Consider the following 21,770-nt stretch of genomic DNA (forward strand, 5'->3'; position numbering starts at 1 on the left):
TTATTTTCTACTTCTGTTATAATATTAAATCTTTTTGCTCACTATCATAAGGCCTGTGCCTTTACATCAAGTCTTGGTTACACAGCACATAGGCTCCAACCTGCCACCCTCACGCCGGAGGTAGTTCCTGACAGATACCTTTGCCCTAACACATTCCTGAACTTTTGTGTGTCCATTTTGCCTCATCTGAAATAATGGCTGCAACCTATTGACTCTTGGATACCCTGGAGCTACTTCTACCATAGATGCAGTGGTAGCTCCAGGGTTCCAATAGAGGGTTGCGTCAGTAGGTGCACTAGAATTGCACTCAGAGAAAAAAATGCAAAAAACATTTTTAACTTTCTCTGGAAGTGGCGCGAACCCTCCGCTCGGTAAATGTTATTGAAACATTACAACATCAAAAGGAAACTTGTTTGGGGTGCAAAAAGTGTAGCTTTTCAGACTAGCCTTTGGTAAAATATGGGTTTGGAGATTTTCCATACCAGGGTTGCTCCTTCACACTTTGCTGTGAGCTTTACTCTAGCAACATCAGACCTGGATCATGGATTGAGTATAATTTAATGTCCCATTTATATATATGGTGACCCTTCATAGCAAAAAAATACATGTATTCTTCATCTCAGGGAAATAAGAAGCTTAAATAAGTAAGTATTCTTCCCTCTCCCGCTCTCAGTAGTCTGTGTCTCTACATGCAGGCTTTGAGTAGGAATCGTTTTTTTTGGATGGACAGTTATCTCTAGCTCCTCATTAGTCTTGCATTACAGACATATCAGAATAGTGAAGATTAATATGGAATATTTCTTTGTACAATAAAATAAAGCTTATATCAAATTTTCATCATAGGTCCACTTTAAAACAAAATATACACAACTTTATAAAAATACACAACTCTCCAATATATTACACATTTCAGGCGAAATAATTCTCCAGACTTTTCACTGACTCTCAGTGATTCTCCAGACTTATTTTTAATCACCAGAATTAAGATCCAGGTGATGGGGCCACTGAAGCATTTAATTGTACCAGACATCTAAAGGAACCCTTGTCTGTCGCTGAACCGGACCCCGTTGCAGAGCCGAGAGCCATATAATATACCTATCACGCAGGCTCTCCGGGGAGAAGACAGCAGCAGCAATGTACATTTCTACACCTAATAGAACCCGTGTTTCATTAAAATGGTTTTAATGTTTTTGAAAAGCTCGTTGAAAGAAAAGATCAGTTTCCAGTGGAATTGAATTCATTAGAAGCATCAAGTTGCACAACATGATCAAGCTGAAACGGACTTTCCGCTTGACTCAGACGATTGAGAAATCTGAAGATCTAATGGTGAATGTGCAGCTGCTTAATGGCTTTTAGCACAGGGAGAGCAGACAAGGCAGAATGAATGGGAATTATTCAATGGTGCCGGCATCTTCCTGGGAAGTTTGAGGTGGGGTTCTTGGGGTGCCAAATAAGTGTTGTGATTGGCCATTTGGTAGCCCCTATGTGGATTGTCAACCTACATTGAGGCTCTGTTTGGCAGTGCAGCTGGTTTTTATACAACCAAAACTTGTCTCCAAGCCTGGAATGGCTGCAGCTAAACCTGCTTTGAGGCCACTGGAAGCAACATCCAAGAGGTTGGAGAGCAACATGTTACTCATGAGCTACTGGTTGGGGATCGCTGCAGTGTAGTCCAATTGCATATGAAATGTATGTCCTAGCTCTTGAAGCAAAGCAGCCAAAGAGGTTCCTTGGTCAAGTATCGGTCATACCTAATCTCAGTACAACCGGCTCCCTGTTCTTTGATAATGCAATTGCTGCAATATAAAGCAAATGTTTCTAGACTGAACTCCTAAACAGCTGTAGGAGACAGTTTTGCTGGTTCTGTTTCCCAGGGATCTTGTGATCAATTCCTGTGGATATGTGAGATGATGGGTAAAAGTATATGGCTCTTCCTCTTTGGTCTCCATCTGGTAACAGGGATGAATGTGCTGGGAGCCTTCAGCTGAAGGCCCAGGTATCAAGCTTTGAATCCTATGGAGGCCAGCAACCTTAGAGAAGTTGAGGAGCAGGGGTCCCATTATGGGGGCTACATGTGGTAACAGGGGTGAATGTGCTGGAAGTCTGGAGCAGAAGGCCCCAGTATAAAGCTTTGAATCCACTGTACAGTGTCTGTTTCTACTAAATCATGCTTCATATAGGGAAATAAATCTAGAATAGACAAAAATCACAGAAAATGTAAATAATTCCCATCTGGTCCCAAGAATTCCCAGCCTTACGAGAAATATATTGCCTATCGCCTTTGAGAAATAATAACCATCATTAGCGCATTACTTTAATTCTGTTTTAAATATTAAATTATCCACCATTCATAGAAAATAGTGATTTTCCTTCCGCAGTCAGCGCTCCAGTCCTCCCATTGCCTCTCGGAGGCTCAGATGTTTACTGGGGAATCTGATTAATGCATTCCAGACTTCATTCTTGCTGAAACACAATCAATTTTAACTCATTTACAAATCACGCTGCTTTCTCTAATTGTTAGCCTCAGTCTCTCATGGCCGCGCAGGTAAGTCAATTATTCCGACCCGCATATGAGAATTTGCTCTATTTACCTTGACAGACTTCAACATTACTGATGAGCGGCTTTGGCTTGATTAAATAATACAATCACAAAACAGATTTCACCTTCTCCTAATCAGACGGAGAGATAATGAAGTAAAATTAAAATCGAAATTATTTTGCGTGACGCGTCTTCGCCTTGACTCTTCATAAAACAATAAAATAAACCAGTAAGGAAATCGCATTACAGTTCTTCTGTGTTCATATTCATGCCGGCAATAATGAAGTTTCAAGCTTTGAATGTTGTGACAACGGGGAGTATTATGAGAACATATTATAAATACATCATAAGTACATTGAGTTATTCCCCCTTTAGTGTCAGTAGGTGCTCCCTTGTAAGATTTTGCATTAGTTTGTAGTTGTGATTTTGGAAAGACTGTATCATAGGGTAATGGCTCTCAAACCCTACGGGCTAATGCCCCTGGACAGCTCAGAACCTTGGTTGGTGGAACCCAGTTGGAAGGCTTCTTTTTTGTAAAGATGCCTATTTGTTCTTCACGATTCTCCTGGAGGTCAATGAGAGCAAAATTTGGCTAGATTTCCCTGCCATTATGGCTGAATGAATGATTTATATGGTTGGAACAGATAAAGGGGTCTTTGGCAAAAGAATGGGCCTCAAACTGAGGCTTTAATAAAACAAGACAACTTTGTAGGATAAGGTTTCTTTCTGGGGCCATTAACATCCCATTATAGATGAGAGCAGGGCTGGAACTAGGGTAGGCAGAGTAGGTGCCTGCCAAGGGTGCAATCATGGGGGGGCGCACTTATAAGGGGATTTTCTTTTAAACTCTGATTTTCTTGGCCTTTAATAGTTTTTCAATTTTATAAACCGCCTGTTCCAACCCCCTCTTGCCGTTGGCACAGGTACAAATGGGGACAATATGACAGGTGCTGGCACAGGTACATGGGGCAACATGATGGCTGCTGGCACAGGTACAGGGGGCTATATGAATGGTTAGGTGAGACATGGTAATACAGGACCGGGTGGAGGGCACTGATTGAAGCCCTTGCCTGGGGTGCCAAAATACCTTGGCCTGGGAGGTTAATATAAAATGTCTAGAAGCCTACTTGATGCAAGAAGATCCAATATTCATCCTGCCTATTCTCCCTCCCTGATCTTTCCGATCTGATAAATGCTGGAGGCATTAAAGAAGAATGAAATCCTTATTAGTAGCTGGGCCCATTTTTCTCCTTTCCAAATTATGCCATTTAGGACCCTGTATACGAGAACATGATTTAGCAGGTGATTTCCAGCTGACACAAGGTTACCCTTTCTCATTAGAAGAAAGGAGATTCTATCCAAATATTCACAAGGGTTTTTTCTACAGTGAGAGCTGTGAAGATGTGGAATTTTCTCTTCGTACTGGCTGATTAAATAGCTTTAAGAAGGGGTTGGATGGTGTTTAGCAAGTGAGGAAATACAGGGATATGGAAGATATCTCATAGTACAAGTTGATCCAGGGACTGGTCCAATTCCATCTTGGAGTCAGGAATAATGATGGGCGAATTTGACCCGCTTCAGCGAAAAATTAACGAAACACAATTTTTGCTGCCCACGTCAATTCTGATGCTCGCGTAAATTTGGATGCCATCGTTAAAGTCAATGGGCGTCAGAATATAGTTGACGCACATCAGTTTTGATGCGAGTTACTTTTCCGACGTGCATCCAAAAATTTTTGACGCCGACTAATATTCACTGCCGAATTTTCATGGTAGTTTCGCAAATTTATTCCCCGGCGGCGAAACTCGGAAATTCACTGCAAATTCACGCCTGCCGAATTTATTCGACCATCACTAGTCAGGAAGGAATTATTTCCCCCTCTGGATAAACTAGCAGTTAGTCAGGTTAAAATAGAGTTCAAAGGTTGAACTTGATGGATGTGTGTCTTTTTTCAACCTAACTTACTATGTGACTATGTAATATGAACACATTTTAATAGGTAGCATTAATATGTAAGCTGGAAACCTCCTCAACTTTAGAAGACCTCTGGGGCTCTTGAAGACCATAGCAACCAATAAGATATTTGAAATTCAAACAGGTAACCTTTAAATGCTGTGGATTGGCAGAGCAAGTGTCATATTAGTAGTGGGAACCTCACATAGCTGTCAATTTCCATCAGTTCTGTCCATCAGGCCCATTCCATATGTTCAATGCCTCTTTCTCCCTTGAAATGTCTCTTGTTTAGCTTTGTCCGAGTTATGTATTACCTCCACCACCAAGAGTAAGGGGGTTATTTACTAAACTCCGAATGCAAAAATCACAAAAAAATGGTAATTTTTTTTTAAAAAATTGGACTTTTAAAAAATCTGGAATTTTTCAGAATTTGTTGAACTGTGAGGATAGAACAGTCTGAAACAGAAAATCCAGTATCTCAGACCTGTCGAGTTTGCATATAAGTCAATGGGAGAAGTCCCAATGATTTTTTTAATGCTATACCCCAAAGTTTTCAGGCAACTGAGTTTTCAGTTGAAATATCCGAAAAAATCGTGAGAAACAGATTTTTTCCCGCAGAGCAAATTTTTGGGAAAATGTAATAATAAATAAGAGCAAAAAACCTGAACGGATTTGATCGGAGTTTGTAGCAGAAAATATTGAGATAAATTTGGACTTTGATAAATAACCCCCTAAGATCATTTTCTTCAACTATTTTTCTTACTCATATTTAATGTCATTATATAATAGACACAGTTTCATTAACTAAACAACCTCCGACCGTTATGCACATTCTGCTTAAGACCACATTCTGCACTCAGACTGAGATATTAAATGTATTGCTCGGGTCTACAATCCCAAAGTGGTTTCTCTCAGCCAGAACCCTAAAAGTTGACTTTGACAGACATACTTTCCTCCAATACTTCTGCTGACAAATGATCAAATATAAACTGCAGGGATTATTGGCTTTCTGCCTACAGGCGGAGGAAATAGCCTCATAAATATTTGCTCAAGACATTAATAAATTTGAAGTGTTGACTTAAATAGAAAGTTTAAATATTTCAGACCCGGAGCTCAACTTCCTGAATTAACCTATTTTTTTTTTTCACTTGGGGAAGGCAGCAGTCAAGACAACATTTTTATAGGGTTCTCTAACGTAATCTATATGTCTGTAGAACGAGTGTGAGTGTTATTATGCCCTTAAATGGTTTTAGACGCAATTACGATTTCAATTATTTTTAGTGATCTTTAGTACCTATTTACTGTAACCATAAAGATATATGAAGTTGCATATAGCAAGGTGATACGAAGACTATCACTATTTATTCTTATGATCTATTTACTTTCTGTTAGTTTCCAAGAAAACCAAGCAAATTGCTGAATTATTAATATGTATAACAAAGATGTAATATGATTCATGCAGCCTCCAGGAAACGAGTCTGGGTTAAAGGGGCCCACCAGGTTTTTCACCGAACTATGATCACCGGGGTGCGGGTGCAGGCAGAGCAGCGCCCCCAACCCCCACAGTTTTCATTGTGTCTTTGCATCAGATTGTCCCAAGGGATGTACGGGCCGGGCCGGGATCGCCCCCTCGGTAGTTGGATCCCTGAGCCCTGTTTTAGGTGCAAGTCTGCTGCATATATTCCAGCCTGGAGCCCTGGAATTAACCGCAGCTTGAAAGTGGTGATAGCTCCGGAATTCACCCGAAGAAATATATTCACTTGCGTATGATTTGTAAAAAGACTGGGTAGATGAACTGGAGCCAATAACAACTATAGCAAAGTGCAAGGACTGGCTTTAAAGGGGTTGTCCACCTTACAAACACTTTCCCCAGTTTGCAGACTGTTCACCAAAAACAAATGATTTTTTTAACAATTTTCACAATATTTAAAGGAAAAGAAAGGCTAAAATTAAGTAAGCTTTATCAGAAAAGTCTATATAAATACACCAGTAAACCCTCAAAGTAATGCTGCTCTGAGTCCTCTGTCAAAACAAACAGCACATTTCTTTCCTTCTATTGTGTACTCATGGGCTTCTGTATCAGACTTCCTGTTTTCAGCTTAAACCTCCAGGGCTTGGGCTTGAGCATGCTCAGTTTGCAGAAACACACGCTGCGATTCAGGGAGATTAGTCGCCCGGTGACAAATCTCCTTTTCTTCGGAGGCAACTAATCTCCCCAAACTGCCTCCCCTCACGAGGAAACTTCGGAAAACGAATCGCTCCGAGTGCCATCCCACCGGCGATTGACATTCTAGTCGGCGAGAAGGCATTTCGTGAGATTAGTACCCCCGAAGAGGAGGAGATTTGTCGCCGGACGACTAATCTCCCCGAATCACAGCGTGTCTCTGCTCATCCAGGGATCTGCAACCTTGGCTCTCCAGCTGTTAAGGAACTACAAGTCCCACAATGCATTTGCCTTTAGACTCCTTCATTAGACTCCTTCATTGCATTGTGGGACTTGTAGTTCCTTAACAGCTGGAGAGCCAAAAGCAAATACAGTAGCCTCCTTTTTCTCTGTAATAATAATAATAATAATAATAATAATAAATCTATTGCCTTATTGGAGGCAAAGCCATGCTATTGGTCTTAATGTCAAAATGATTTTTTTTAAACATGGTGATCCAAATTACGGAAAGATCACTTATACGGTAAACCCCATTTTGGATAACATGCCAGCACAATGTTTACCTTGTGGCTAAATTTGTAGGAAAACGGAATTCAATGATAGACACATTATCAGGTTCTAACTGGTTCAGGATTAGATTGTAACATTGAGTCCTTGCTAACAAAAGATGGGAGTTGTGAGCACAGATCAGACATGTATGTTCTGAAGTTCATAGCTGGACTGCTGGCAACCATCAACGTTTCCTTATTCCTTTTTTTTTTTCTTGGTTACTGTCTAGACACGAAACTCTCCTGGGGGACAAAAATAACTATGAATGTATGGAAGAAAACAGAAATATTAAATGTGTGCTTAAAGCACATTAGCCGATGATAACACTAAATAGCTTCTCAGAATTTACTGCACCTTTTTTATTGTAGTCTTAGTCTGTGTTCTTCCGCGTGGATTCTACACGCTCTCAAGCTCATTAAATCTATTCAAAAAAAATCTCCCTTGCTTTGATCGGATTCCAGAGCATATCAAGGAAAGTTGATAATATAACTCCTAATGTTAAGTTCTTGGCCTATAAACTTGTTTGTGGCTCAATATATGTCACGTTTTAGTGCTTCTCTTGGCAAGAGTATGCTCGAAAATGAATTTGCTTCTCTTGACGCACAAGGGAAGTCTGGTTTTGTACTTCATCAGGGTTATCCTGGAAAATCTAATTAAAGGCCAGGCGAAATATCTTCCCTTCAATATGCAACAGTCTTTGGAAGTAGGATTTCCAAGAGAAAGGTTAAAGAAGCTTTTTTGACACTTTTTTTTATTGAAATGATACTAGCTTTCATGGTCTGATGGAATTTTCTTCCTTAAAGGGGAACTTGGGAGGTAGGATCCGGATCTGTATAGATTTTAATCGTATGAACTGGTCCTGTATACAACATCTTTACCTAAAACCTTTTTTTTTTCTAATTCTAAATCACATGGATTATATACTGGACCTTTCCACTGGGTTATTGCTGTTAGTTAGATATCTTCAACATTTTTGGGTTCAGGTCTAATATGGTCCAATATTTGGTTGAGCCCCCTTAACTTAATGAAAGCAAAGTTAGTAGTATAGTACGTCCTTAAAGGGATACTGTCATGGGAAAAAAGATTTTTTCAAAATGAATCAGTTAATAGTGCTGCTCCAGCAGAATTCTGCACTGAAATCCATTTTTCAAAAGAGCAAACAGATGTTTTTATATTTAATTTTGAAATCTGACATAGGGCTAGACATATTGTCAATTTCCCAGCTGCCCCAAGTCATGTGACTTGTGCTCTGATAAACTTCAATCACTCTTTACTGCTGTACTGCAAGTTGGAGTGATATCACCCCCTCCCTTTTCCCCTCCCCCCAGCAGCCAAACAACAGAACAATGGGAAAGCAACCAGATAGCAGCTCCCTAACACAAGATAACAGCTGCCTGGTAGATCTAAGAACAACACTCAATAGTAAAAACCTATGTCTCACTGAGACACATTCAGTTACATTGAAAAGGAAAAACAGCAGCCTGCAAGAAAGTATTTCTCTCCAAAAGGGCAGGCACAAGTCACATGGCAGCTGGGAAATTGACAAAATGTCTAGCCCCATGTCAGATTTCAAAATTGAATATAAAAAAAACCTGTTTGCTCTTTTGAGAAATGGATTTCAGTGCAGAATTCTGCTGGAGTAGCACTATTAACTGATGTGTTTTGAAAAAAACATGTTTTTCCATGACAGTATCCCTTTAAGGTCAGTTGGATTGATGTACCATATAGGGTTGAATGATTTTCGGCAATATATTGAATGTTTTGTACCCCCATAGGAACAAATTGGGAAGCTCTATCCATCAATGGCTTTCCTTTGAACCTCTGCTTTTAAAAAGGATCCCTCACTCATTTTAAAAGTTATTGTAATTTTAAAAAAAATGTTTAAATTTATTTATTAAATTAGAAAGAATTAAAATTGTAAAAAAATAACTATGGCGTAATTGCAAAGGGTTAACAACCCTATCTGGAGCAAAATTTGAAAACAAATTTGCCAAATTTTTTGTCTGATTTGTTTTAGATTTGTTTTCACTCAAAGGTGAACGAGGTGGTATATTATACACTGAATAAGCATCCCCCCGGTGCAATACTAAAAGCACTCAATCGGGTACTTATCATCTGTACTTAGAAGAATAAAATATTTTAAAAACTGGGTTTTTAAAAATTCAATGTTTCTTACTTGGGCCTTATACCTTTAATTTTCAGAACGATAGGAATTCAATTGGAATCTTTAAAATATCCATATTTTTTGGATGGATGGATCAATCAGCACTGTTCAAGATAGCTGTATTTACTAGTGATGGGCGAATTTCTCCCGTTTCACTTTGCTGAAAAATTTGCGAATTTCCCGCTAACGCCAGAGTTAAAGTCAACAGGCGTCCGAATAGTGTTGACGTGCGTCGATTTTGATGCGAGCAATTTTTCGGATGCGCTACTTTCTTGACGCTGGCAAATTTTCTCAGGAGTTTTGCGAATTTATTCGCCGGCGGCAAACCGTGAAAATCTGCTGCAAATTCGCACCAGGCGAATTTATTCGCCCATCACTAGTATTTACTTGTTAAGCCAAGCTAAAATTCTACTATTTTTACAATTCAATAATCTGGCCACTAGAGACCACTTGATGATTGGAGTCCATGACGTGGTCCTTTTAATGTTGAATAATATTCTAATAATAATAATAATATTACTACTATTATAACTATATTAGGGTGGGTTGAAACCTGATCCTGTGTTGGACATATCCAAGATCAATGTTTAGAATATGAAACAATTATTGTATGGTGTAATTACATGCCATTTGTAATTTTCTGATTTCATTTACTCATTAATGGGCCCGTCTCATGTTGGGGCCTCAAGGCAACTGCCCTCTCTGCCCTATCCCCAACCTGGCTCAGTAAACATGAATAAATACATGACAAGTGGAGCATTTTTGTTGCAATAATTCCCACATCTTCATCTTTTTCCCCCCAAGCTTTATTCATAACAGAAAATCCTTCTCCTAAATGTGATGACACAAACGTTTTTAATTTACTGGTTGTTGTGCGGAGTAAATTAGCAGGAGGTTACTTGCTGTTTCTTCCATTTAAAGTGACAGTCTGCAAGGTTAGCCATTTCACCCAAAAGCTCTCAAGGATGCAGCAGACTCACATTGAAATCATGAGCAATTCAACATGAATTAAGATCAGAACCATAAAATATAATAGAAAACACCCCATGCGGTCACTGTTCACTAGCATCAATGGAGTTTAATCACTTTCACCGCAAAGGAAAGAAGAAAACTCCTGTCTCCAGGTCATGGAGTATTAGGAGACTCAGGAAAACGATGAAAGATGGAATCTTTTTGGGCAACCATTATTTACCAGTAGGTCATTCCAGCTGACACAAGGTCACCCATTCCGATTAGAAGAAAGGAGGTTACGGCTAAATATTTGGAAAGGGGTTTGTTACAGTGAGAGCTGTGAAGATGTGGAATTGTCTCCCTGAATCAGTGGTACAGGCTGATACATTAGATAGGTATAAGAAGGGGTTGGATGGTGTTTAGCAAGTGAGGGAATACAGGGATATGGGAGATAGCTCATAGTACTAGTTGGACTGGTGCGATTGCCATTTTGGAGTCAGGAAGGAATTTCCCCTCTGAGGCAAATTGGAGAGGCTTCAAATGGGTTTTTTTTTTGCCTTCCTCTGAATCAACTGGCAGTTAGTCAGGTTAAAATAGAGTTAAAAGGATGAACTTGATGGACGTGTGTCTTTTTTTCAACCTAACTTACTATGAACCATCTGCTTTCTGTCTACTGTGCCATAAGTCCATCTGGTGATGTGTGCAGATCGCTTTTTCAGAATATGTTGGTCATTCCGAATGCTGAACTACAATATAATATGACAATAACAACCCCACAGTAATGCCTTCTGAAAAATGACGATTCATTTTCCAGTGTGGTGATCAACTGTGAGATTTATTAGGTTATAGTAGGAATACTGAAAGTTACTCGTAATAATACACTTGAACAGCTATAACATTGGTTTCAGGCTTTTCACGTTCCTCCTTTCTGGTCCAACATGTATTTGGAACAACTTACTGATGACATCACCCTAAGGTTACAGTTATATAGGAACATTGGGGTAACAGTCACTCTGCTATAGTTCCAGGGGCCTTCAGGCTGGGCCCCCTTAGCTCATAACAAGGTTACAGATATATAGAAATAATCAGGTAAGTCACCCTGCTATAGTTCCAGGGGTATCCAGGACACAAATAAGCATTCACCCCTAATCTCGCCTAAGTGACCTTCAGACTGGGCCCTTTTAGCTCATAACAAGGTTACAGATATATAGAAACATTGGGGTAACAGTCACCCTGCTATAGTTCCAGGGGTACCCAGGGTACAGATAAACACTCACCCCAAATCTCCCCCTAACTGGCCTTCAGGCTGGGCCCCCTTAGCTCTTAACAAGGTTACAGATATATAGAAACATTGGGGTAACAGTCACCCTGCTATAGTTCAAGGGGTACCCAGGGCACAAATAAGCACTCATCCCAAATCTCCCCCTAACTGACCTTCAGACTGGGCCCCCTTAGCTCATAACAAGGTTACAGATATATAGAAACATTGGGGTGTCACCCTGCTATAGTTCCAGGGGTATCCAGGACACAAATAAGCATTCACCCCTAATCTCGCCTAAGTGACCTTCAGACTGGGCCCTTTTAGCTCATAACAAGGTTACAGATATATAGAAACATTGGGGTAACAGTCACCCTGCTATAGTTCCAGGGGTACCCAGGGTACAGATAAACACTCACCCCAAATCTCCCCCTAACTGGCCTTAAGGCTGGGCCCCCTTAGCTCTTAACAAGGTTACAGATATATAGAAACATTGGGGTAACAGTCACCCTGCTATAGTTCAAGGGGTACCCAGGGCACAAATAAGCACTCACCCCAAATCTCCCCCTAACTGACCTTCAGACTGGGCCCCCTTAGCTCATAACAAGGTTACAGATATATAGAAACATTGGGGTAACAGTCACCCTGCTATAGTTCAGGGGTACCCAGGACACAAATAATCACTCATCCCAAATCTCCCCCTAACTGACCTTCAGACTGGGCCCCCTTAGCTCATAACAAGGTTACAGATATATAGAAACATTGGGGTAACAGTCACCCTGCTATAGTTCAAGGGGTACCCAGGGCACAAATAAGCACTCACCCCAAATCTCCCCCTAACTGGCCTTCAGACTGGGCCCCCTTAGCTCATAACAAGGTTACAGATATATAGAAACATTGGGGTAACAGTCACCCTGCTATAGTTCAGGGGTACCCAGGACACAAATAATCACTCATCCCAAATCTCCCCCTAACTGACCTTCAGACTGGGCCCCCTTAGCTCATAACAAGGTTACAGATATATAGAAACATTGGGGTAACAGTCACCCTGCTATAGTTCCAGGGGTACCCAGGGCACAAATAAGCACTCACCCCAAATCTCCCCCTAACTGGCCTTCAGACTGGGCCCCCTTAGCTCATAACAAGGTTATAGATATATAGAAACATTGGGGTAACAGTCACCCTGCTATAATTCCAGGGGTACCCACCGTACAAATAAACACTTTAATAGTAACATCACCAAACAGCAAAGTGTGCCCAGGAATTATTATGTCCTTACTCAGATTAAGTAATGATAATTGTAGGGACAAAGAACAAGGAGCCAGGAGTACTCCCGGTGGTGTAACTGGCATCATCACTGGTCAATTAAAGGATCCTGTAACGGTACCTGGGAGGTGGCACCTCCTCTCCTGTACATGGCTGCCTCTTCTGACTCATGTCTTTAGTTTAAACTTTCCTGTCTGATCGGTATTTGTCCCAGCCTGTCCCATTACTACACCTTATCTTTCTCCATCATTCCTGTCAAACGTTCCGGTTCCTTTGCCTGCCCAGAACCCTTGCCTGGGTTCTTTCGCTAAGACCTGGCAGCATCCGAGTAGAGAAGGGCTCGTCCCGATGTGAAAGGCGGCTGTTATAAGCAGAAGTGTGAGCCGTGATCGGAACCTTGGCGCTTGTTCTGGGTTTGGGATACCCGACATGACAAACCCATTCTGAATTGGTGCCAGAACTCACAGAGGATGCTGGGAGTGGTAGTTTAATAGCTTGAAGGCTGTGGGTTGTATTATAAATAATGATGTTCCACACTGTATCTTGCAGTGGGCTCTTTAACATCCAATAACAATGAAATGAGCTGTGGAATGAACTGTAGAACAATCAGATTTGCCCTGGTATTTGGTTACAGCGCTGCTCATCAGATTGCACACAGGGCCGGTAAATGAATATGTTAGGGGTCAGCGCACACATTTGCCAGAACTAAGTTATTGCGACCTCAACAGAGGCTAAAGCGCATAATGCTATGAGACTATGTCAGTCCCTCCGAGACTTTCAATTACTTTATAAGTACCTCCACCCTTCACCCGGTGACCACACTCCCATCTCTCACCCCCTTTTTTTAATAACAAAAACAATAAATTTACAAGGTTATGACAAAATCTCACACTTTCTTCTCTTGGCTAATGTGTTGTTTTTAGTAGTATACAGTCAGCCCGCTGGAGATTTATAGGCAACAGCAAAGTCTAAAGTTATGACATTTTAGTCTTTCGCCTGCGCGTCTCGCTTTCTAATGGTGGGAGGTCCTGAAGCTTGTCCAAAATAATTATAAACAAAAAGAAAAAAAAAAAGGGGTGGTGAGTATAGACAATATTAGCATTGACGTTAGAGAATGGAGACTGGACACATAAAAAATAAAAATAATAAAAGTAATTTCATTTCATATATATCACCATGACATCATTAGGACACCCTCCATAACTACTACGCCTGTTGCCACCATGAGTCTACTGGCATTAGGCTTTGGGCAAAGATGACCCACGTCCTTGGCATCCCATAAAGTTTCCTACTGATTTCTTATGTGATTCCTTTAACTAGAGCATCCAGTCGACACTGCTGATTGGCTCCCCAGATTTTTCTAGGCAAAATCTTTGGTGTCTGGGGAAAATGCATGCCGCCATGTTTAAAAGTTAATACATTGGTTGACACTTGGGGGTTGTTTATTAAATTCCGAATGATAACGACTTGAATTTTTCGAGATTTATTATACCCCGAGGCTGCAAAAAGTCAGAATCTGAAAATACTCCATCTTCAACCTATCGAGGTCCTGTAGAAGTCAATGACAGAGGTCCGATTTGCAATTTGAAGATATTATTGTCTGCTCTGGGTTACGTGCGATAATCCAAACATTTCAGACTTTTCCACCGGTTTCAGACTTTTCATGCGTCACATCCAAAAATAATCCGATTTTTCACACGCAAATCCGAAAAAGTTCCAGTTTTCATGTGGCGATCCGAAAAAGTTGTGTTTTTTGTCGATCCGATTTTTTTTTGTGCGATAATCCGAACATTTCAGTATTTTCCACCGATTTTAGACTTTTCACGTGTCAAATCCAAAAAAAACTTATTTTTCGCATGCAAATCCGAAAAGTTGCAGTCTTCATGTGCCAATCCAAAAAAGTTGTGGTTTTTGTCGATCCAATTTTTTTGTGTGTTTTTTTAATGACAAAAGTAAATCGTGGATTTTAGTATGGTCAGTTTTTTTTTTACTAATTAATCAGAAAAATTCAGATTTTAGTAAATAACCCCCTTGATCATGAGGCTGCCCCAAATCAGGCATCATATTTGGTGATTTTTCCAACAAAATGTAATCCTTAGCATATGCTAATTTTAAACATTTTCTGCATGTATTCCTTCATAGTATCCCGGGGCTAATTCCATGTATAATAGTTCCCAATGCACAAGTCAGGACAACTGTAGCAACACTATTATATATGATACCCCAGAAAAATGATCATGTAAGTACAGTACCTATTTAATTTATACATGTATGGCATCTATTATCTAGAATGCTTGGAACCGGGGGGCTTTCTGGATAAGGGATCTTTCCATGATTTGGATCTCCAAAGTAAAAAATAATGTATACATGAGGATTGTTTTGACTCCACTAAGGAATAATAATATCAGTTGGGATCAAGTATAAGGTATTGTTTTATTATTATAGAGAAAAAAGAAATGGCCTTCCCGTAATTTGAAGATTTCTGGATTATGGGTTTCCGGATAATGGACCCTATGCCAGTAATACTTTCTAAATGTATTTCATTATAAACACATTGCCTAGTCTATGGGGCCCATTTACTTAGTTCGAGTGAAGGAATAGAGGGAAAAAAAGTTTGAATTTCGAATGGTCGAATATGGCTACTTCGACCATCGAATGGGCTACTTCGACCTTTGAATACGACCTTCGACTTCGAATCGAACGATTCAAACTAAAAATCATCCGACTATTCGACCATTCGATAGTCGAAGTACTGTCTCTTTAAAAATTTCTTCGACCCCCTAGTTCGCCACCTAAAACCTACAGAGGCCAATGTTAGCCTATGGGGAAAGTCCCCATAGGCTTCCTAACAATTTCCTGATCGAAGGAATATCCTTCGATCGATGGATTAAAATCCTGCGAATCGTTCGATATTCGAAGTCGAAGGATTTTACTTCGACAGTCGAATATCGAGGATATTCGACCCTAGGTAAATGTGCCCCTACGTGTGATGCCCTTACTACTCATGGTAGGATAAATACAGACAATTATGGGGGTTATTTATCAAGGTCCGAATTTATCTCAGAATTTCTAATATCCAACTCCAAGCAACTCCAAATTCCCGAATGAAGAAAAAAGGCAGAAAAAATAGGGTCGGGCAAAAAACTAAGATTTTTTCTGAGTTTTTTTCTCTGAATCCCCAAAATCATCGGATTTCAGTACGGACATCAGCGCAGACACCGGGACCTTCCCATTTGACTTATACAGGACCTCAAGAGCTTTTAGATGGGGTTTCGGATTCAGAGTTTTTAGACCATCGGACTTTAATAAATCTTGTAGTTTTTTTTTTGGCTCGGAAAACTACGAGGTTCGGATATTCGGAGCTTGATAAATAGCCCCCTTAATGTATAATGCTCCAGAATACATGGCAAGTTAAATGTAGTGCCAATTTGAATGGATAATACCCCCAAGAACACACTGTGTCCTGTGTCCTTTGGGAACAAGTTGGCAGCTGATTGGCCCATGAATGTTGCCCCTAGTGGTCCAAAATCAGGTGCTTATTTTTGAATTCCCGGCTTGGGGGCAGGTTTTGGTTGCATAAAAACCAAGTGTACTAGCAAACACAGTCTCCAGTCCACATAGGGGCTACTAAGAGTCAATCACAATGTACAATTGGCACACCAAGGAACTTTTTGCATGCTTGTGTTGCTCTCCAATTTTATTTTAGATTTGAATATGGATCACAGGTAAAAAAAAGTTTGGGGATCCCTACTCTACAGTAAAAAGTTAAAATGAAAAATTCAAGTCATGGTCACCCCAAACCTTGATCATAGATGAAAGAGAAGATAGCACCAGTGGACTTTGGAATAATCTCATAAAGTCAATATTATTTTAATGAAACAAAGAAAAACATATAAAAAAATATAAAAACACAAACCACCCAGAAACCTCAAAGCGCACCTTTCGATTGGACGCAAATTCCACTTTATCTGTATTCCTGACCTCTGAAATGTTTACAAAGTGAGTAGGCTTGTAATAATAATTGCAGACACATGTCGGCGAGTGGGAATCCACGTTTGCGAGAGATTTAGCTGATGTCTAGATCACTTTATAGAGCAGCCCCGGCTGTCGGATGACATCAGATGGAGGCTGGTTGGTGGTTGTTTTTTTTTTCCTAAGAGGGAGGGGTGGGTTTATTATTTTTTAACTGGTAACATTTTTATGGTCTTTAAAAAAAAAAAACTAGAGAAAGAGAGAAGCAGAATCGATATCTGACGCTTCCTTGCAAACACCCCAATGAGCGTTACAGTTGGCTTTTCCAGTCAATAAAGTCCATAGCTTGGGGGAAAAGCTTTGGGGGTAAGGGGGTTAGAAAAAGAGAATTTGCCTCTGTTCCTTTCTGCCCAGAAGAGGCTAAAACACATCTTGATTTAACAACTGCCAGTTCTTTTTTTTTTTAGTTGGGGGAAGCTATAAAGAATTCCCAATGAAGAGTCCAGTCAAAACATCCCTACGAGCAATTTAATGCCCCCCTAATGAAGAGCACATGTTATTAGCTCGCCTGCCACTAATTAGCCCCGTTAGATCACAAGCTGTGACTTAAAGGTGCGGGCCTCATTTACTGAGATTTATTGGAGGTTCCACAAGAAGGAAAGCACTCGACCACGTAACACCTTTCCGAGCTTTTTTCAGGCTTTGTTTTATGGTCGAAGATATTTTTCAATAGACGTGGAAGCCAAGAGCCCGCGTCTAGCTATGATACATTCCCAAGCCGTATGAAAGAAAATACATGCGTCTTTGATTAGGAGCGAAAGAATTCGGAAAGATTTAAATGTTGGATTACAGGGCAGATTTGGAAAAGTTCAGAAGGGTCAACATTTTAAAAAAAAAAATAAATAAATAAAAATCCCTGCTCCAAATATAATATGACGTGGTCGGAGCATTTCATCATAAATTATACAGTGGGGAAATACTCTGGAAAATTCCAAAAATGTCATAGAGGGAGAAATGAATTGCAGATTTATGTTGTTTTGGCCACCCAGTCTGCCCCATTTCTATTTCTATACAGATATGGGACCCATTATCCAAAATGCTTGGGACCTGGGGTTTTCCGGATAAGGGATCTTTCTGTAATTTGGATCTTCATGCCTTAAATCTACGAGAAAATCATGGAAACATTAAATAAACTCAATAGCCTGGTTTTGCTTCCAATAAGGATTAATTATATCTTGGGATCAGGTACAAGCTACTGTTTTATTAATACAGACAAAAAGGAAATAATTTAGAAAAATTTGGATTAATTGGATAAAATTGAGTCTACTGGAGACAACCTTTCCTTAATTTGGAGCTTTCTGGATAATGGGTTTCCGGATAAGAGATCCTATACCCGTACTATAAAAGATTAAGTAGAATATTGTTTTAATTTGTTGCAATTTTTCTGTTTAACCTCTAAAGATGCCACACTAGCACAGGGCCACGGGTGCCTATATGATGCACATGTTCCTGAGTAACCAGATTAATGTGATTAATTAATAGACCAGGATGACTCCAAAATCATGTGCAAAGTTGGTAAAATAATTTTGCAAACAGTCTATTTCATGTTTTCCTTTTTCTTCATTTCTAAGAAAAAAAAATCACATTAAAATAAATCTAGAACTGGTGGAACAAATCAGGCCCAACAATTGCATGCAACGATACTTGTGATCACGCAAACCAGTGGAGTCCTGGTTCTGCCCAGTCTTGTCCATATCTGATGGGTGGTCTCCCGTGAAGTCTATGGCAGGAGACAAGGACAGACGTATTTCCACTGGTGGAGTGGAGAGTAGCCTACATTTTGCAAGAGACTTGTGTAGACCCAGTAAGCACTTTAAAGGATAAAGAAACCCTCAACATGAGTCTTGGTCATGTGTTAGAGCTTATTAAAAGAGTGTGTATGGACAACAATCAAGATTGAATTATCTAAGCAGGGTCTGCGGTGGCGACTATGTGCCAAATGTGCAAAGTGACCACCTTGTCCTAGAGGATGAACTCTCCCTGGAATGATGCAACATGTGTATGTGGAACAAATCAAACAGTAACTAGGGAGCACTGGTAGACTAGTCAAGGTACCTTTGGGCAGGACCAACTCTGCCTTTGTACTTTAGTAAAACCCTAAGGGCCGGTTAATGAATGTATGGGCCTTTTTATATCAAATTTATAGCAGCCCAAAGCTGGTGAGATCCAGTTGAAACAATGGGCATGTTGGCCCTTTGTTTCAAAGGAAATCACTCAAGACCTCAAGAGGTCTATAAGAACTATGTTCAGTCTAAGAAAGGAAATGCTCAGAAACATTCTGCCTCATTTTCCAAGGATGAAATTAGTCCAGAAAATATGAGGAGAAAAAAAATGTTATATAATTTTTGTATCTCCCCTTTAATGTGTGAAAGACAATATGCAACAGAAATTCACAGAGATAAGTAAAATATAAAAATATACACTCTGATAGCCCCTTGCTTTCTGGTTGAAAGATATTGAGTCGAATGTCTGAAATTAAAATCTAAAAATGCATTTTACATTTTTTAAAAAATGAAGTAGATGACTTTTGGTCCGGGAGCACTGGAAAATGGTAGATTGCGAGCTCTGATGTCATTTATATCGGATATCTGTTGTAGTTATAAAATTGTAAATTACTTGTTATATACTGTAAATAAATGATTGTGGAGGCGAAGAACGAAAAAATTCCTGATTTTTCTTTCTGTATTTAGCACATGTAGCCTCATGTTCAGCAATTTTATCCTTCATAAATTGCTTAATTCCATCTGGGCTTTTCGGGCGCTGTCTCAGCCCATCAGGAAAGGGTTACGCCGCCATGTGACACCGAAGACCTTCTGCTGATTCGATTACTCAAACAAAACAGGCAGCGATTTGCTCTAAGTACACCTTCGTTTTGGCAACAGTTTCGTCTATCCGTACACCCAGGAAAAAAAATATAGAAAGTAAACTCATGGATAAATGAAAATAAATGAGATAATCCTGCTTGATCCCCTATAAGTCCCTCTGTCAGAGTGGGCCTGCCAATCATTGGTTTTTTTTCTGTTTCTTTTTTTTCAAATATTTTTAATGAAAATCACTTTGACTCTGTCTGAACTATTTTAAATTATCAGTACGTGTGTAGCTTATTAACAAAGCCTGTATGGAAAGTGGAAAAAAAGTATGGCTTTTGGGGGAAATGGCAATAATTTTGATAAAAATTCTTAACGTGTTGTAAATTTACAACAGAATCCAGAATGCTCGGGACCTGGGGTTTACCAGATAACAGATCTTTCCGTAATTTGAATCTTTGTACCTTTAGGGACTTATTTCAATAAGCATTTTAATAAAAAAAAGTCCAACCAAACTAGAATCCACAATTGGACCTTCATTTTTATTAAAAAAGCACAATTTAATTGGATCACAGACAAACACGAAAAAATTGAGGGAAAATCTGGAGTTTTTTCCCGAATCATTCAATTTTTCTGTCTTTTTCCTGAAAAGCCTGAATTTTTGGATTTTTGCTCGAAAAGTCAGAAATAGTTGGATTTTCAGGCCAAGTCCAGCACAGACCACATAAACTTCCAAATAGGATAAGGACCTCTCCCATTGACTTATATACAACCTTGGTAGGTCTGAGATGGCGGATGTTCAGATTCAGACTTTTTCCATCCTAGGGGTATAATAAATCTTGAAACATTTGAGGTTTTTTTTTTACATTAAAAATTCAGATTTTATAGTATAGTAAAACTATTTACAATGCCATACGGACTTTAATAACAAGTCTACTAGAAAATCATTTAAACCTTAAATAAATCCAATAAAATTGTTTTTCCTTGAATAAGGATTAATTATATCTTAGTTGAGATCAACTACAAGATACTGTAATATTACAGAGAAAAAGGAAATCATTTTTAAAAATTTTAATTATTTGGATAAAATGGAGTCTATATTCCCATAATCTGAGATTTCAGGATAATAACGGATCCTATACCTGTATCTTGATAGAATAGGTCAACTTACCAATGTTTTGGTGCCCTAAATTGAATTTGCTGTGGGTTCAGTAACATCTAATATAAACTAAGTATAGAGAAAATGAGCTAACAAGGACCAAAACGTTGAAACACTAACACAAAGTGATCTGGTTGCACCTGCTCCGAACCCCTTAGCATAGGGAGCATTAAACTGTAGCCAAAAGCAGAATGGGCAAATTCGTTTTTTTAATATAAAATCCAAATTTTTAGTGGGAAAAAAACCTTTTTTTTACTATACCCCGAGGCTGCTAAAAGTCTCCAAGCTGTCGGGGTCCTGTAGAAGTCAATGGCAAAGATCCCATTTCAAATTCGAAGACATCAAGGTCTGTGCTGGGTTCTATACGATAATCTGAACATTTTGGGCTTTTCTGTCGATTTCATGAAAAATTCAGACTTTTCGGGCATCAAGTTCAAAAAATTCGAATTTTCACGCGACAATCCGAAATAGTTGCGGTTTTTGTCTATCCAAATTTGTAATGTTTTTTATTCTAATGAATAATAAGGATAAATCATGGATTCTAGTTTGGTTTGGATTTTTATTTATTAATTAATCGGATATTAGTAAATAACCCCCTTGATCATGAGGTTTGGGGAAAAAATCCGAAAAAATCGGGGGTTTTGAGTGATTTCACAAAAAAGCGTTACGGGCATAAAACCCCAAAAAAGTTCTTTTTCACAAAAACCCACATTTTTCGAGTTTTTTTCCCCGAACCGATTTTATTGAGTTATTGATTTTATGGAGTCAAATCGTGGATTTTGGTTTGGTCTGACTTTTTTTAACTTAAAAATTCCAAAAAAAAATATTGGATTTTGATAAATAACCCCCTAAGTGTCCTTAGGACACGGGGTGACAGAGGGAATGGGTCTGTCGCTTAGCTGCCCACCAACCTGAACAGCTTCCAAGC

The sequence above is a fragment of the Xenopus laevis genome, chromosome 9_10S, assembly GCF_017654675.1.
Source record: "Xenopus laevis strain J_2021 chromosome 9_10S, Xenopus_laevis_v10.1, whole genome shotgun sequence".
Lineage (NCBI taxonomy): Eukaryota > Metazoa > Chordata > Amphibia > Anura > Pipidae > Xenopus > Xenopus laevis.